The sequence below is a fragment of the Protopterus annectens genome, chromosome 13.part0 (genome assembly GCF_019279795.1).
Source record: "Protopterus annectens isolate FY-2018-M chromosome 13.part0, PAN1.0, whole genome shotgun sequence".
NCBI classification, from domain to species: Eukaryota; Metazoa; Chordata; order Ceratodontiformes; family Protopteridae; genus Protopterus; species Protopterus annectens.
The window spans coordinates 1,322,756,138-1,322,773,109 of NC_056747.1; the positions used below are offsets into that span (position 1 = coordinate 1,322,756,138).

General features: G+C 40.4%; 1 protein-coding gene across 5 annotated transcripts in view; it reads left to right on the forward strand.

Annotated features, from left to right (window-relative positions):
* Positions 1-816: 816 nt before the first annotated feature.
* The window catches only part of ZNF281 (zinc finger protein 281), an 849,413-nt gene continuing 833,257 nt past the window's right edge, over positions 817-16,972 (forward strand). The window contains exon 1 of one of the 5 annotated variants that reach the window (XM_044055344.1): positions 817-896. The gene's annotated coding sequence lies outside the window, so the exon portion shown is untranslated. Of the gene's footprint in view, positions 897-1,092; positions 1,255-1,293; positions 1,623-1,650; positions 1,911-1,956; positions 2,047-16,972 lie in introns of those variants that run through there. The other 4 variants (XM_044055339.1, XM_044055340.1, XM_044055341.1 and 1 more) reach the window with 4 other exon arrangements.

Here is a 16,972-nt window from a genome sequence, read left to right on the forward strand (position 1 = left end):
CCTCTTGTGATCCAATGCCCTGGCTATATTTCCCCTAGTAGTATAAATTACGGGTGGAATTGTAGCTTAACACTGATGGGTGAGCTAGCTAAAGATTCTACTGACATGGTTGGTTGCAGAAGAGTGACTGGTACATTGAGTTTAAATCCTAACCCCTCCCCATTTTGAAAACCTACAATTTAGCTACAGTGAATCCTGCACACTTTAATGGGATGAACAAACAATGCTCATATCTTTGTACTTTGATGCTAAACACATAGCCTCTCACTCTGTTATCATAATTATAGTAGAATACTAGGTTTTCGACCCAAGGCACCTTTATAAACCTAGCTATGCTTTCCAATACTATTGCATAGGGCTTGGTTCCCAAGGGTTTTGTGGGGGTACAAATACTTGGGTACGGGTGGCCAAGCATTTACAAGCTTACTCTAACAGACACATAGTTGCCACACCAGAGGTTTATTTACAGTTATCTATCCACTGATACCAGTTTTGGTTGAGTACGTGAAAGGACTAACGCTACATCGCGTTACTCAAGAAGGTAGGTAGATAGAACTAAGTGCGAGGTACTACATTTGTAGATTACCCTCAAGAATAGGGAACAATGCCAAAATAATGAGGAAAAAGTGCCTTAAATTAGGGTCACTTTTAAAACACTCATTTGCATTAGGACGCTAACAGAATAATAGAATTTGCGTCAAGAATTATTTTCTGAAGAGCCTCAAAAGAATATAATTCTGCTTCGTGCGAACATCACCTATTATAACATAAAACAGAAATTTTAGGACAGATGGAGCAAAACTTTCCGCCAAAATCAGGGTTGATAAGGCGTATGGTATAAAGAGTTCCATAAAGCAATGCCAAAGGAATCCAGCTGACACGAAGGGCAACTTCTTGTAAGTACTCTAAAGAAGACTATGAATGCCACTGTTAAAGAAAATTAATACTGATAAGATGGATATTAGAACCCCCAAAGGATAGCATAACAAAGAGAGACATCTTGGTATATATGTGTGTGTACGTTTGGTTTAACGCTGTAAAAAATGTCAAGTGTCTCTGCTTCTAAAAGGCTACTCACCCCTCTAGTAGTTGTTTACGCTATTCTTGTCCCCTTGCGGCTCCCGTCCTCACTACCCACAATCCTCCACCACCAGAACCTCAAGATGGAGCGTAGCAGTGGTTATGGCAGCCCCTGGGTTTTTCATTAAAATAGCAAAAAGAAGAGCAGCTGGCACTAACGGCGACCATGCTGAGGTAACGGAAACAATGGGTGAAGGACTTCAGGACCCGGTGGCTTATATGGGAGGGATATGGAATGACTCGAACCTCGACGGATAGCGGAGGCTCCCCGCTCGGCCGGAGCATCAATTGTTCCAACCGCTAGGTTTCATGGGCCATTTGTTATTGGGCGAGGGGGGGCATGGACCCCAGCTGTTGCGGCTTTGCGAACACAGAACGGAGAGAAGCAAATTTAGACCGATGAGGTCCTGGCACCGCTTTGCTAGATGAGCGGCCCAAGCCGAATGGTCTGCTGAGGTTTTGCTACTGTCTCTCTTTGGATTTGCCTGCAGGGAGACCACTGAATTCGGCCCTCCCTGGGGGTTCGCTGTGTCCTTTTTTGAGTAAGTTGACTCTTACAGCTGGCAACCTAGGTTGGGAGAGGTCGGGATGAGACCCATCTGACCCGTTATACTCCCACAGAATAAGTGCAGACTGAGCCGCTTTGTTGTTCTGGGACCTAGCGAGCGAGTGAATTCTGCTCACAATTAAATCCACCCCGACTCTCCATTTTGGGAGTTGTATGGGATGTTGGGAATTTCGTAAGATTTATGCAGCGAAATGACAGTAAGATATACAATAGCTGCATTGCATTTTTTAATAAATCACGTCGGTTGAGGGCATTTTAATCAGTTAAGTGCATACATCTGTTCTTTTACTTGTGATTTCTATATGCTATTTTATTGCCTTGTTTGACATTTTTGGAGACCACTTGCGGTGTTCACCGTTTCCCCCCGTTGCTTTCAGATCATATTTGGTATCTTGAAGGTGAATAATAAAAAATGGAATAACATTTGTGAGACTTGATTTTTGTGAAGTGAAACTGCTGTGATTACTTTGTTGCATGTAATGGTGTTGATCTCGTCGTGAGAGAGTGGTTATCGGTGGGATTAAATGTCTGAAGAGAGTAATTATGCAAATCGAATTTACTTTGGATATGCAGCATAACAATTGGAGAGCAGCTGCATTTGCACAATGCATTATTTTTATGGATGTATTTACTTTTTTGATATTTTTATAAATATATAAAAAGTTTAGTTATTTTGTAAGTTAAGCGAAAAAAATTATCCATTTTAAGTAGTAAAACAAACCTATTTATTTTATCGGAATTCGAGAAGCTGTGCATCAAATATGGATGTCGTTTTGTCCAAGGCAGTTTGCAGTACGTGATGTTTAATTATAGGTTATTGGCGATCCGTTATTTCTGTATTTCCCAAATGCATTCCACGTGATTTGCGAAATGCGTTTTTAATGTATTTCTCCATTTTAATGTTATCTAAGTGACAAATATGTTGAAGTTTTATACATTTATTGGTTTATTCTGTTACGTTATAATGGGTTTGTCTGCTAATTTAAGGGTTAGTACTGGATGTTGCGAATTGTTGTCTTGTGTAGTGTCTTAATCAGATTATTTTAATGTGACAATTAACCAGTCTCTATAACGTGCTATAGGGCTGTGCTAAATGCAGTACATTAAATGTGGACCATTGCTTTCTGTATTTTATTGTTCAGAAACTTTTTTAATCTGATGAGTATAATACGTATTTCAGATTATTTGATCTGTTGTTTCTGAAACACTAGGCAGTTAATTGCGTGCAATAGTGTGGTAGTTTTGTTTTGTAAAATTTTGATTTGGTTAGTTGCAGATAGGCTGCAAAAGTCGAAGTTTAAGCAAATTGACATATGTGCTACAGCACATGTCATGATGCTTTTCTCGTGGTTAAATGAGCCAGCTATGTGGTAGGTTTGTATGGCTAAATTTTAGTTTTGTGTAGTTACAGATGTTTTTGTTTAGTAATCAAGTTGTAAATGTAGAATGTTTGTAGTAGACTGTAAGGTTTATAACAGACTTCAGGGATGGAGTCTCCATAAGTAGCTGTTTTGGGTGTAGTGTTATGGTCTTTGAAAAATGTGATAGCTGTTGCCAGAGTGCCTTGGCTCTTATTTATGTAGAGTTTTATATATTTTTTTCAAAATGTTTTATTAAGTTTTCCAAGAAAAGTAAGACAAAAAATAGTATTCTCATTCTAGGACAAATTACTAACAAGGTAAAAAACTATTTAAAATATACACACAGGCAGTTTTATATAGTTTTAATATTTTAATGTCGGGGGGGGGGCATTAAGCATGTTCGCTGCCATGAATGTATAAATCGTGTCAGGTATCTGTATTGTATGTCACGGAATGTGTGGTTATTTTATTGCATTTGTTCACCAGGAAAGTCCACTGGGCCTAAGAGAGTCAATTTTCAGTGAAGGCCCGGCGGGGGAAAGCTCAGACAAGAACATAGGTACAGAAAAAAAATTAAACATGAATTGGTACAGATGTAGAAACAATGTTACATAGTGATTCAGTAATGTATAGAGAATATGTAAATAAAAAGTGGGAATTTAGTTGATTTGATTATAGTAATATATACATAAAAGCAGGAATTTAGCTGGATGCCAGATAAATTCAAGCGCTGAGATGTGTAGAAATTTGTTTAAAAAAGGAGGGTTTGGTTTCCTTTACAAGTCTTTTAATGAATCTAAGCATATTTTGTGTAATTCATTATTACATACCATAGAATAATTGGGACGTGTGAAGAATTTGGTAGTGCATGTGTTTATATCTTTTACAGGTCATTGAGTATTTTATTTCCTGCATGGTTTTATAGTGCATATTTAGAAGACTGGATATTTTATGATCTTTTGAAGGTAATTTTATATGTTGTCTGGACAGCTGTAAGAAGACAGAGGGAATGTGTGTAGGCAGCACTGGGTCCACTGAATCGCTGTGATGCCCCTCGCTGGTTTCATTGAAGAACTATGTGATGTTTTTTGGTAGTAAGGCTTTAGCCATAGCCTAGTTTATTAAGTAAATGTGTACGTGGGTTTATTGGAGAGGTAAAACCAATAATGGTAACAAAAGAATTGAATTATCCTAGGATATTTATCGTTCAGGTTTTGTCATTCCTAGGTAGTAATTTTCCCTTTTCCATGACTCGTGTGGATCATAGTTTGCATTGTTCAGGCTATTTAAATTTAATAGGTGTGGTTTATTTATCTGCAGATATTTTAAGGTCCATGAGTATTGAATACTGTCCTATACAAATTTGCAACTTGGTGGAACCACCAACAGTGTACTACCATTGAGAAGATCATTGTCTCTGAGCTAATGTTTGACTATACCACAGAAAATTGTAAACTGTAAGAAATGGGTTTCAATCTTTTGGGATTGTACTGAGAAGGTGAATGCAGTCCTTTATCAAGTGAAGAAATAAAGCTTAGATGTGGAGATAAACAGCCTAGTTAAAGAGCACGATACAGTCGTTTATAAAGGGGGGAAAAGAAAGTGTGAGAAGAATTACCGTAATCCTTTTTTTGCTGCACTTGGTAAAAATATAACAAGTTCTTTTGTACACTTGCATTAGAGTAGTAAAGCATAGTGCTGGCCCTAGCAGGTGGAAGAATTGCAGATGTGGGGGCAACTGGAGGTAGAAGAATTGCAGGTGTGGGGGGCATATGGAGTAGTGATTTTATAGAGACTACAGAGTTTAAAAGGGATGTCTGCTAGGGTGCTAAAAGTGTTAATCCTAGTGATGTTAACATGATCCGGTGAAAATCTAGCACCTTTAAAGGAGGATGCATTTTGGAAAAAGTTAGCACATAACCATTCTAATTTTCATCTTGGGGAAGATATCTAGAAAGTAGTATGGGTGGACTGTCTTGCTGATGACATGGCTTTTCACAACTGCGGTCTTAGCACTGCAGGCTGTCACTGAAATGACCATCCTAAAGAATCTAGTTTTCCTCAGCTTGAGTAGGGCTGTTGACAGTCTGTTGTAAGGCTTAGGTTCATAGCTGTGTACTAGGCTAATGGCCCTGGAGCCTTGACAAGCCTAGCCCATAGATGCCCCTTGGCATCGTGCTGCCCGACATTGGTTCCCAGTGCCTCTATCAAGTAGAGCCACTGGAGTGATCCCTGGGGTGAACTTTCTATTTCCCATCCACTCCTCGAGCTTTCTCTTGGTGGGCCAGTGAAGTGCTCTGCTTGACAAGTATGGGAAGTCTATTCCAGAGCATGGGCAGTCTCTGGGTTATGATCCTGTCCCTCCAGTATGTTCTGTTGATTGTGGTAATGAGATTAAGGTCTCTGGAGCATGTGGTGTGGAGGGATTGAGATTTCATTAGATGTAGCATTTCTAACAGAGCTGGGTCAGACATGGCTTTGTATGTCAAGTAGAGATCGCCTCTTAGTAGACGATTGAGTTTGTCCGTGTATGACGTGTTTAAGGCCTAGGATCCTCTTTGTGAGACACTTTTTTTGTGGCCTTTCCAGCTTTTGCATGTGTCTAGTTAGGTACATGCCAAATGGGGCATTATAGTCTGATTGGCCTAATGAGGGAAGAGTAGAGGGAAATGATCTCTTTCTTCTTGGGTGCAAAACCCTTGGTAATGAGATTTGCCACATAGAAGGACTTTCTGACCACAGTGGCAATTTGGTGGTCAAAGGATAGGTTGCTGTCAACCTGTGTTCCCAGATCTTTTGTATAACGCCTTCAAGATATCTTCAGGAAGATGTAAAGATTGTGTACATGGAAGCAGAGTCCATCTGAAACAGATGGTGTTAGTTAAGGAGTTGTTAGGTAGTGAATGCCAGCAATTTGGTAACGGGACTTAGTTGTGTTTAATTTTTCTATCATATGTTACATTGTGTCAAAACAATTGATTTTATTTAGTTATTTCATAGGTTCATCGATAATTAATGAACTGGCTGCCCTTTCGGGCCTTTTTAAGCCTAGCCAGTTTCCATTTTAAAGGTTAGAATCAAACCCTGCACCTTGTGACTATGTGGGGTAAATACCTTTATTTATTATACCAAACCGTTTTATTTTTTATTTTTTGTGGTCACGGCCTGTGGAGAAATCTGTGCTACATGTATGATAGATTGGGCAGGTGGTAATGCATCTTATTTTGAGCAAATCCATGAGGCACGTACTGGTTTCATAGGGTCACTGTACCCTTTGTGCAGAGGTATTCTTTGTAGTCTGAAAGGTCAGTGGCAAAGGCCATTAAGGTTTTTGGTTGCACATCACTGTAGCAGGTTTCAAGGGCACTGGTATCCCCCCTTCCGATATGTCCATTTAAGGCTGCATCTGAGAAGGCTGATACATTACAAACTGAAAAAAAAAGAAAAAGAATGACAGAAGTACCACTCTCTTGTACACTGCAAGATCTGTGTTATAAAAAATATATACAGACATTATGTAGATTATAATGCAGTACAGACATTATGTAGAGTGTAGTGCAGTACACTCAGTGTTGTAATAGTTAAGGGACTAGTCATGCTAATGAGAGTGAGAAGGAAAAACTTTCTATATGTTACTGTTATGGGTAATCTAGTATGAATTTCAGGTGGTAGTAGTCTAAGTATTACCGATCTCATGAGCTTTGACCATGTCCTTACTTGGGGATGGTGTCTGTACCTGCCTTGTTGTTCAGCTAAAATAACTCTGCATTTCTGATTGGCACAGTTTTATATTAGTAGAAAATGTGCTGTGTACAGTTACATGATTATTGTTGCTGGAGAATCTGGGTTTTGAGTATTGATCATGTGTATCGAGAAGATGTTGTTTGGAAGCTGCATCACTAGGGTATATGTGGCAGTTGGGTTTTGGAAGCTGCATCACTAGGGCATGTGTGACAGTTGGGTTTGATGATTATAGACAGAGAAGGGAATGCATTGCTTGAGGGGCATTGCAGAAAAGGCTGTAGGATCCTGGAATGTGTTGATGGAGGCAAGTTACAGGATGTGTGGGATTTCAGTAGTAGCCTTTGTGTAGCTTCACCTGTCTTAGGTTAACTGAAACAATAGAGTTTACTTGATAGGCCATAAGCATTCTCCTTGTATTAGCATCTGTTAATAATAACGTTAACAACATTTGAAAAGGTTATTACCAAAAAAAATATGAGCTACATAACAAGACACCGGAAGTTAAGATAAATAGTAATTGGAGTACTGAGGAAGATAAAGCTCTGTGCAACATATGCAACACTAATAATATCAGGATAATGACACCCGATAAGGGAGGGGGAGTTGTGTGGTTTGATGTGGAAGAATATACCCAGAAAATTTGATATCTTAAATATATTTGAACAATATGAGACTCTATCTTTGAACCAAATCAACATAGCACATAGAAAGATAGATTTGTACTTGGAAGAATTTTTATTAGATGAACGTATTGAAGTGGATCTTTATAGATACCTGAAAGTTGATTATCCAGTATTGGCAACCATTGTAGGTATACCAAAGATACATAAAAATGTGAACAATCCCCCTTTCAGACCTATCATTTCTGGAAGTAGGAGTAAAACCTTTCCTTTTGGTAAAGTCATTGATGAATGGTTGAAGCATATTTATACAAAAGTACCACATCTAATTAAAGATTCTTGGGACTTCTTGGGGAGATTCAAACAAGATTTATGGGACAATAATGTGATGTTTGTAACTGTTGATATAAAAGATTTATTCTCCTGTATACCACAAAATGATGGTGTCACTAGATTCATTAATAGTATAAATAAATTTTCCCAGTTAGAGTGGGATAGAATCAAACTCATCACAGAATTCATTAACATAGTCCTAGACAACAACTATATCTACTTCGAAGGGGAATATTACAAACAAATTTCAGGAGTAGCTATGGGGGCAGCATGTGCCCCCATTTATGCTAATCTAGTGTTACTTGATTGGGAAGAAGAATTCATACTACACACCCCTTGGATGGAATCTATAGTTTATGTAAGATTTCTGGATGACATGTTTGCCTTATGGAAAGGGACTGAAGCCTCATTGACACATTTCATAGAATATATTAATAGTAGTAGCCCGTATTTGAAATTTATTCACAATATCAGTAGGACTGGAATTAACTATTTGGATACAAACATCTTTAATGATGGATACACTTTTCAATCCAGAATTTACAGGAAATAAACTTTTTACAATTCCTATTTGGAATATTCCAGTAACCACCCATATACCCAGAAAAAAAGCATTCTGAAAGGGCAATGTGTAAGGACTGCTAGAATGACTACCCGTAAAGATGTGATCAAGGAAATTCGATTTATAGGTGAATTATTTAGAGGACGGGGATACCCAGAGGATTTAGTTAAGGACATCACAGAATATGTGATAAGTGAATGGGGGGTAAGTATACCCCACTTTTGGGTAATGACATTATGTTGCAGAACAACACAAATAAAAGTGGAATGGATGATTGATATCAAAAAGCTTACATCTTAGAATTTAGTCAGTGTGCAGGAGAAATTTGGAATATCCTAACCAGTGATGATACGATGGGTGATTAAAATTGGAGAGAAACCATCCTTTGTATACAACACTGGGATGAATATCAAAAGGATGATAGAAATTAGAACAACCAATAAGAACAAGGCAGCCAATAAGAATAGAGAGGGAACTAAAAGATGTGGACATTGTAATCAATGCTCGTACATATTGGAAGACGAGCAGATATGTTTGGAAAATATCAAAAGTAGAATATATTTCTGTAAGGGGAATTGTCAGACACAACACGTTGTTTATATGGGGAAGTGTACATCATGTTCCAGTTTTTATGTGGGGAAAAATGGATAGAAGGTTGCGAAACAGGATTTGTGATCACCTTTACTGTATCAAAAAGAAAGATTAAGAATAATGCATTGTGCATGCACTTAGAAGGAGGCACTGGATGTGACTCATTTAGGTTTGCTATATTGGAGGTGGTTAGGAGTAACCCAAGGGGTGTGGATGTTAAGGCGATGGGGGAAAAAGAAATCAAATGGCAGATAAGGTTAAATGCTGCCTGTGCTCCAGGTATTAATGAATATATTCCCACTAAACGTCTTATTAGGATTTAAGATGTACACTAGTTAATAATGCAGTTAACACAAAACCCCATTTACTTGCTGGATAAGTGTAATATACACTCATACCCTTGAGAGTCTCGAAGTGTTGTGAATATTAATATATATATGTGTATATTGAATACACATTGTGGATTATAACATTTTATTGCCTATTTTTAGACTGACATTAATAGTTTTTTTTTTTTTTAAGGAATAGGATGAATGTACATGTATTACATGTTAGTCATTGTAGTTATACAACATATCAAATGTTTTTATGTTTTATACATAATAATAGATTTTTATATCTTTTTTTAAGTACTAAAGGTTTAAGTTTTAATTGAAATGATTAAGTGAATAATTGAAGTTATGGGCGGGAAATTAGAGTATATATAAAGGTTTTATAATGAATGCTGAATGTTCTGATGAAATCTATGGTTTGTAGAAGAAAGCGCTCAACCAGTTTTTACTATCTGATGCAATGAATTTGTGGTTTAATATAAGATTTGGATCCTGTCACTGTTTTTCTTGGGATCTTATAGTGTTGCTGTTGTTGGGAGATTGTTTGGATTCCTTGAAATTCTGTTGGAGATATGTGGGGTAAATACCTTGATTTATTATACCAAACCCCAACCCGTTTATTTATTTTTTTTTGTGGTCACGGCCTGTGGAGAAATCTGTGCTACGTGTATAATAGATTGGGCAGGTGGTAATGCATCTTATTTTGAGCAAATTCATGGGGCACGTACTGGTTTCATAGGATCACTGCACCCTTTGTGCAGAGGTATTCTTTGTAGTCTGAAAGATCAGTGGCAAAGGCCATTTAAGGTTTTGGGTTGCACATCACTGTAGCAGGTTTCAAGGGCACTGGTATCCCCCCTTCCGATATGTCCATTTAAGGCTGCATCTGAGAAGGCTGACACATTACAAACTGAAAAAAAAAAAGAAAAAACATGACAAGTACCACTCTCTTGTACACTGCAAGATCTGTGTTATGAAAAATATATACAGACATTATGTAGATTATAATGCAGTACAGACATTATGTAGAGTGTAGTGCAGTACACTCAGTGTTGTAATAGTTAAGGGACTAGTCATGCTAATGAGAGTGAGAAGGAAAAACTTTCTATATGTTACTGTTATGGGTAATCTAGTATGAATTTCAGGTGGTAAGTAGTCTTAAGTATTACCGATCTCATGAGCTTTGACCATGTCCTTACTTGGGGATGGTGTCTGTACCTGCCTTGTTGTTCAGCTAAAATAACTCTGCATTTCTGATTGGCACAGTTATATTAGTAGAAAATGTGCTGTGTACAGTTACATGATTATTGTTGCTGGAGAATCTGGGTTTTGAGTATTGATCATGTGTATCGAGAAGATGTTGTTTGGAAACTGCATCACTAGGGCATATGTGGCAGTTGGGTTTTGGAAGCTACATCACTAGGGCATATGTGACAGTTGGGATGTTCATTGTGTTACCCTGCTGCAGTCATCACACTTGGGTTATCCTGTCATCAGGTGGTCCCGCAGTCGGCCGGATTTCCAAAGTCTTGGTCCGATGTCGGTTGCTGTCGCCTCATCCCTGATGTCAGTGCGCCAGGGGTACATATATTGAAACCGACGCCATTTTCTTCAGTCTTTCTTGCTGTGCGGTGCCTGAAGCAAGCAGAAGCAGTTCGCAAGTGCCGGTCGGCCGACTCCTGAGATTTTCGAATTCGAGTTTCAGACCGAAGTCTTCTATAAAGCTAAGTACCCCATTGGGGAAACTTTTCTTGCCTCAAACCGATGTCAGAAAAAGTTAACAATTGTATTTCTTGTGGGAAGCAAATACCTCATAAGTATTTTCATTCTTATTGTATACCCTGCCTAGGCCCTGATCACGATGTCACTTCTTGTCGTTTTTGTGCTAGATTTAATAAACGCACTATTAAACGACCATTTGATTTCGCACGACACTTTTTTGGCAGAAAATTTAATTATAACATGCCGTCGGAGCTACCGACTACCGGCGTGCACAAAAAACACAGGGATAAGGATCGACAGTCCAGGCCTAAGCCTGATTCTGAGGCCTCGGTTGATCCAGTCTCCGGTTCTCCGGTTATCTGTGAGGCTCCGACGCAGCCTCTGACTACCGCAGTTGAGAAACCTGAGACCACTACGGATATTTTGACGGAATGTACTAGGCCAACGCAGCCTTTTACTTCAGGCCCTACCGACGACTTTCCTTCCAAGGATGCCGGTACTTCTGAAACACCTTCACTTTCTGAAGGCGTTTTCAGACAGACTACTCTTACAGTCAAAACGTTTTCAAAATCGAAGACTCCTTCCAAATCGAAAAAAGCTTCACTTCAGTCTCCTGTTCAAGGCCCTGTGCCTAAGAAACAGATGCTTAAAATGGCTGAAGATCTGATTACTCTTATCAGGGGTTCCCAGCCTCCTCCTGACAAAAGGCCTAGACAAGAGGAAGAATCTGCTTCCTCTGAACAACTGTCTATTTCTTCGGATTCCTCCGAAGACCAAGACTATTCCTTCTCTCCTTATGAAGATTCTGATGCTGAGGACTCTTCCATCAGCTTCCCCTCCAGAAGATTACTCTTTTGGGGAAATTTTACACACTATGAGGGAGCATTTTCACTGGGAAGGTCAGGATTACTCTGATTCCAAGAAAAGGCTCGGAGAGTTTCTTTCACTCCCCCAACACAGACCTCTAGCCATCCCTCCTGTTCTGGACATTGTGGATGATGTTTATTTAGAATCTAGTAGAGTACCCGATTCCCATAAATTCCTTTACAAAAGCCCAGTAGCTGACCCAGAGACCATCTCCCAGGGTCTCAAGGGGACTAAGGCTTCCATGGCTAAAAATCCAGTACCTTCTGAAAGGGATTCAAGAGCACTGGACAGATGGGGGGAAAAAGGTTTACACCTCAGCCACTTTAGCTATGAGAGCTCTAAACTGTCAATTTCATATGCTTAAGTATCAGCAATTTCTGATCTCTCAATTAAAACAAAAGATAACTACTCTTCCTCAACAATCTGAATTGAAAGAAGTACAGGATTTGTTGCACGCCACCGAGCAGGTGGGCAAACATACCTTACAATGTGGGTTTGATTCCTTGGAGGCCTCCTGCAGAGCAGCGGTCACTGGATCAGTTATACGTAGGCATGCCTGGTTAAAGGAGCAGAGTCTGCCTGAACATGTTAAAGCAAAACTACTAGATGCTCCCTTGCAGCAGGATGTTCTTTTTGGTGTTAAAGCAGAAGAAGTTTTAAAGAAAATGGAGGATAAGGCAAAATCAATGCAGACCAGTCAAAGATTTCCTACAGGTACAACCCCCTCGCTTCAGCAGAAACTGGCCAACCAAAAATTGGTCCTTTCCAGCCACTGACAGGCCTCAGAGGTGTAAATACAGGCGCCCAAGGGGCAGAGGACAACCACAAGCTCAGTATAAACCTCGCCAATGGACCACTCCAACCCAGAAGGGAGGAGAAGACAGGTCTCAAGCCACCAGAAGGCAAACTCAATGACTTGCACCTCAACTGGCCAAACAAGGCTCTTTTGTCAGCCCCCCTGGGGGGAAAAGTAGCATTATTTGTAGACAACTGGCACATGGTCACAAAGGGCAAATGGGTCCTGGACATAATTTTACGAGGATACAGATTCCACTTCTACACCTTGCCAATAAAAAGAGGAATGCCAAACCTGCCACAAAATCAAAGGGCAGAGGCTCAAAAACAAAATTACAGCTCTCATGGCCATGAGAGCCATTCACAGGGTACCAACTCAAGAGCAAGGCCAATGATTTTACTCAAGACTATTCCTAGTTCCCAGGAAGGAAAATGCTTGGAGACCAATTCTGGACCTTTCAATTCTAAACACTTACTTACAAGTTCCCAAATTCAAGATGCTAACACTACAGCAACTACTTCCCATGTTGGGCAAGGAAGCATGGCTGGTTACGTTGGACCTCGAGGAGGCATACCTGCGTGTCCCTATCAGACAAAGTTGCAGAAGATACCTCCGTTTCATTGCAGGTTCAACCAATTATCAATTCTCTGCACTGCCCTTTGGCTTATCTACTGCGCCTAGAGTATTCACAAAATGCCTGGCACCAGTAATTGCATACTGCAGACAGAGGAATTCAAATATATCCATACCTGGACGACTGCCTCATCCAAGCAGAAAGAAAAGACATTCTCATACAACATCTGGCTTTTGTGAAGCATCTACTAAATTGCCTGGGGTACACAGTAAACGAAAAGAAGTCCAAACTAGTACCCTCACAAAAAATGACGTTCCTGGGTGCCATCTTGGACACAACGGCCCAGAAGGCTTATCTTACACCAGACAAGCAATTACAACTGACTCAATATTTCAAGACAATGGCAACAAAGACCCAAGTAACTGCAAGAAAAATTCTGCAGGCTTTGGGTTTCATGGCATCTTGCATTCTGATAATACTATTTGCAAAACTGCATATGAGGAAATTACATTGGTACCTAAAAAGCGTATGGTCTCAACACAGCCACAGCTTGGACACAGTGATATCTCTCATTCCCTGCCTTCAACAGGAATTTATCTGGTGGGCACAGGCATGTCACCTCAACAAGAGTCAGCCTTTCACCTTTCCCCCACCCAGGCAAACTATCACAACAGATGCTTCAGACTATGCCTGGGGGGCTCACATGGCAGGGAAATCCATTCAAGGCCTATGGACTGCAGAACAAAGAAAACTGCACATAAACCAAAAAGAGATGCTAGCTGTACAGAAAGCTCTGACGGCCTTCAAGGATCTACTACAGCCTGGACAACTGGCAATAAAGACGGACAACACCACAGTAATGTGGTACATAAACAAGGGGGCACACATTCCTACCCACTTTGCAGGCAAGCAATGATCTTATGGAACACAGCTCTGACCTACCAAGTCCAGTTACAAGCTCACTTCCTGCCAGGACAGAAAAACACATTGGCAGACGACCTAAGCAGAAACATCAAAGATCCCCACGAGTCGAAGCTAGACCCATAAATATTTGCAATAATAACTCAAAGATGGGGCATACCAAATATAGACCTGTTTGCCAGTCCTCAAAACTACCAGCTGACAAAATTTTGTACAAGGACATTCCACCAACAAGCATAGAAAGTGGATGCTCTCTCCTTCAGTTGGAAAAACCTGACAGCATATGCCTTTCCTCCATTACCTCTTCTCACAAAGGTTCTTTTGAAGGTCAAAAAGGAGAAACCTTGAATAATTCTCATAGCCCCAGACTGGCCTCGCCAGCACTGGTACCCACTATTGAAGAATATGGCTCACAACCCACCATGGATATTGCCTCAAATACCTCATTTGCTCACACAGCAAGACAAGCAGATTCTACACAGCCAGATCAAAACCTTAAACCTGGCGGCATGGCATATCAATTAAGTAGCCAACCAGCCCCTCTTTCTCAAGCAGTACTGGATGTTATTCTAGAAGCCAGGAGGCCAAGCACCAGGAAGGCTTAGTCGGACAAATGGAAAAGGTTTTCTGCTTGGAACCGAGCTAAAGGCCTAGATACAGCTCAGCCTCATATGCCTCTCATTCTGCAGTATTTAGCTGAGATGTTGCATAAAGGACTTTCCTTCTCTATTAAAATCCATGCTTCAGCTATTTCAGCTCACTACGACACAAATCCACCTTTATTTTCAAATCCACTCCTAAGGCAGTTCCTCAGAGGGGCAAAAAACATTAGACCACCTAGAAGAGCTCCTACGCCTACATGGGACCTCAGTTTTGTTCTGGAAAAACTAACATTGCCTCCCTTTGAACCAGCTTTTTCTGCAGACCTTCAGTTCCTATCTTGGAAGACTGCTTTGCTCCTGGCAATAATTTCTGCTAGGAGAGTTTCAGAATTACAGGCACTTATGGCAGTGGTGCCTTTCCTCATTTTTCATCAAGACAGAGTTTCTCTACGAACTAATCCTTCCTTCATGCCTAAGGTGGTTTCCAGCGTAGCTTTAAATCAAACCATCCATCTACCCACTTTCTTCCCCAATCCACAGAACAAAGGTGAGAGACTCCTACATTCCTTGGACATTCACAGGCAGCTTCGATTATTACTTGGATAAAACTAAGGCTTTCAGAAAAACTGACCAGCTCTTTTCCTATGCTACAGCTTCTCAAGGGAAGGCCATTTCCAAGCAAACCATTTCTAAATGGATAGGCCATTGCATACGATTCTGCTATACCCATCATGGGAAACCAGTTCCTCCTACCATTAGGTCCCACTCTACCAGGGCAACAGCTACCTCTACAGCCTTTCTCAGGGGGGGTTCCTACCAAGGAAATTTTAGAAACTGCAACTTGGAGTTCTGTACACACCTTCACCAAACACTATCACTTACCTCTTTATTCCAAGTCCAGGGCAGGCTTCGCCACTGCAGTTCTGCAGGGGCTCATTGCCTCCTCTAACCTTCTATAATGCCTCCACCCTACCTTAGCTTTGGGCCTCAACCCAAGTGTGATGACTGCAGCAGGGTAACACGATGAACATAGTACAGTTTTGTACCTACCATAAATGTAGATGTTAGAGTGTTCACCCTGCTGCAGTCCAGGTTACCCTCTCTTCAACCCCTCTGATTTACTGGCTAAACCTCTGCTATGCCTTACTGATATATTTGCTTATAGCTTAAGGGGTTTTGTGTCTGTACAGTGTTCTCACTTTTTGGTACTGATTTGGATCACCTTTTTGGGGGCACCTGACATCTGGGGCAAGAAAAACTGAAGAAAATGGCGTTGGTTGCAATATATGTACCCCTGGCGCACTAACGTCAGGGATGAGGCGACAGCAACAGACGTTGGACCAAGACTTTGGAAATCTGGCCGCCTGACGACAGGATAACCCAAGTGTGATGACTGCAGCAGGGTGAACACTCTTAACATCTACATTTATGGTAGGTACAAAACTGTACTTTTTGGAAGCTGCATCACTAGGGCATATGTGACAGTTGGGTTTTGGAAGCTGCATCACTAGGGCATATGTGACAGTTGGGTTTGATGATTATAGACAGAGAAGGGAATGCATTGCTTGAGGAGGCATTGCAGAAAAGGCTGTAGGATCCTGGAATGTGTTGATGGAGGCAAGTTACAGGATGTGTGGGATTTCAGTAGTAGCCTTTGTGTAGCTTCACCTGTCCTAGGTTAACTGAAACAGTAGAGTTTACTTGATAGGCCATAAGCATTCTTCTTGCATTAGCATCTGTTATGGGATATCTTGGTATTGTGAAAGTATTAGTGGGGTTGATCCATGCATTGAATGAACTGCAAAATACTGTTAAGTGATGTGTGTCACTCTAAGATTTAATTCGACTTTGTAGATGCCAAGCAAGTGGGAGTTCTGACTGATTTTATTGGTCAGGTAGTTCTTTTCTGTTTATACTTGAGGCACACTCTTCTAATTAATCTAGTGTTGGTAATGAATGCACTTTTTAGTTTTTTACCTAGAACTCTGTGCTTGAGAGAGCAGTGGTGAAACTTCTGTGGAGTGTGTGAATTTAGCTGAGTAGTGTTCTTGAAGTGGCACTGCTCACTGTCTTGTCCTAGGTAGGAATTGTGCTTTGAATGCTTGCTACGCAGATGACTGTACAAGTGAAAAGTTGTCTAAAGCTATGGCAGGGATGTCGGTCTGTGTTTGGCTTGATGCAGAGATTTTTGAGTGGCAGTCTGTTAATGGAAGAGTAGAAAAAGCATGCAAACTAAGCCAGAGATGAGATGTTTAAAACCAGATATCTTCGATTTTAAACCAACTAGTGCATCAGTCAG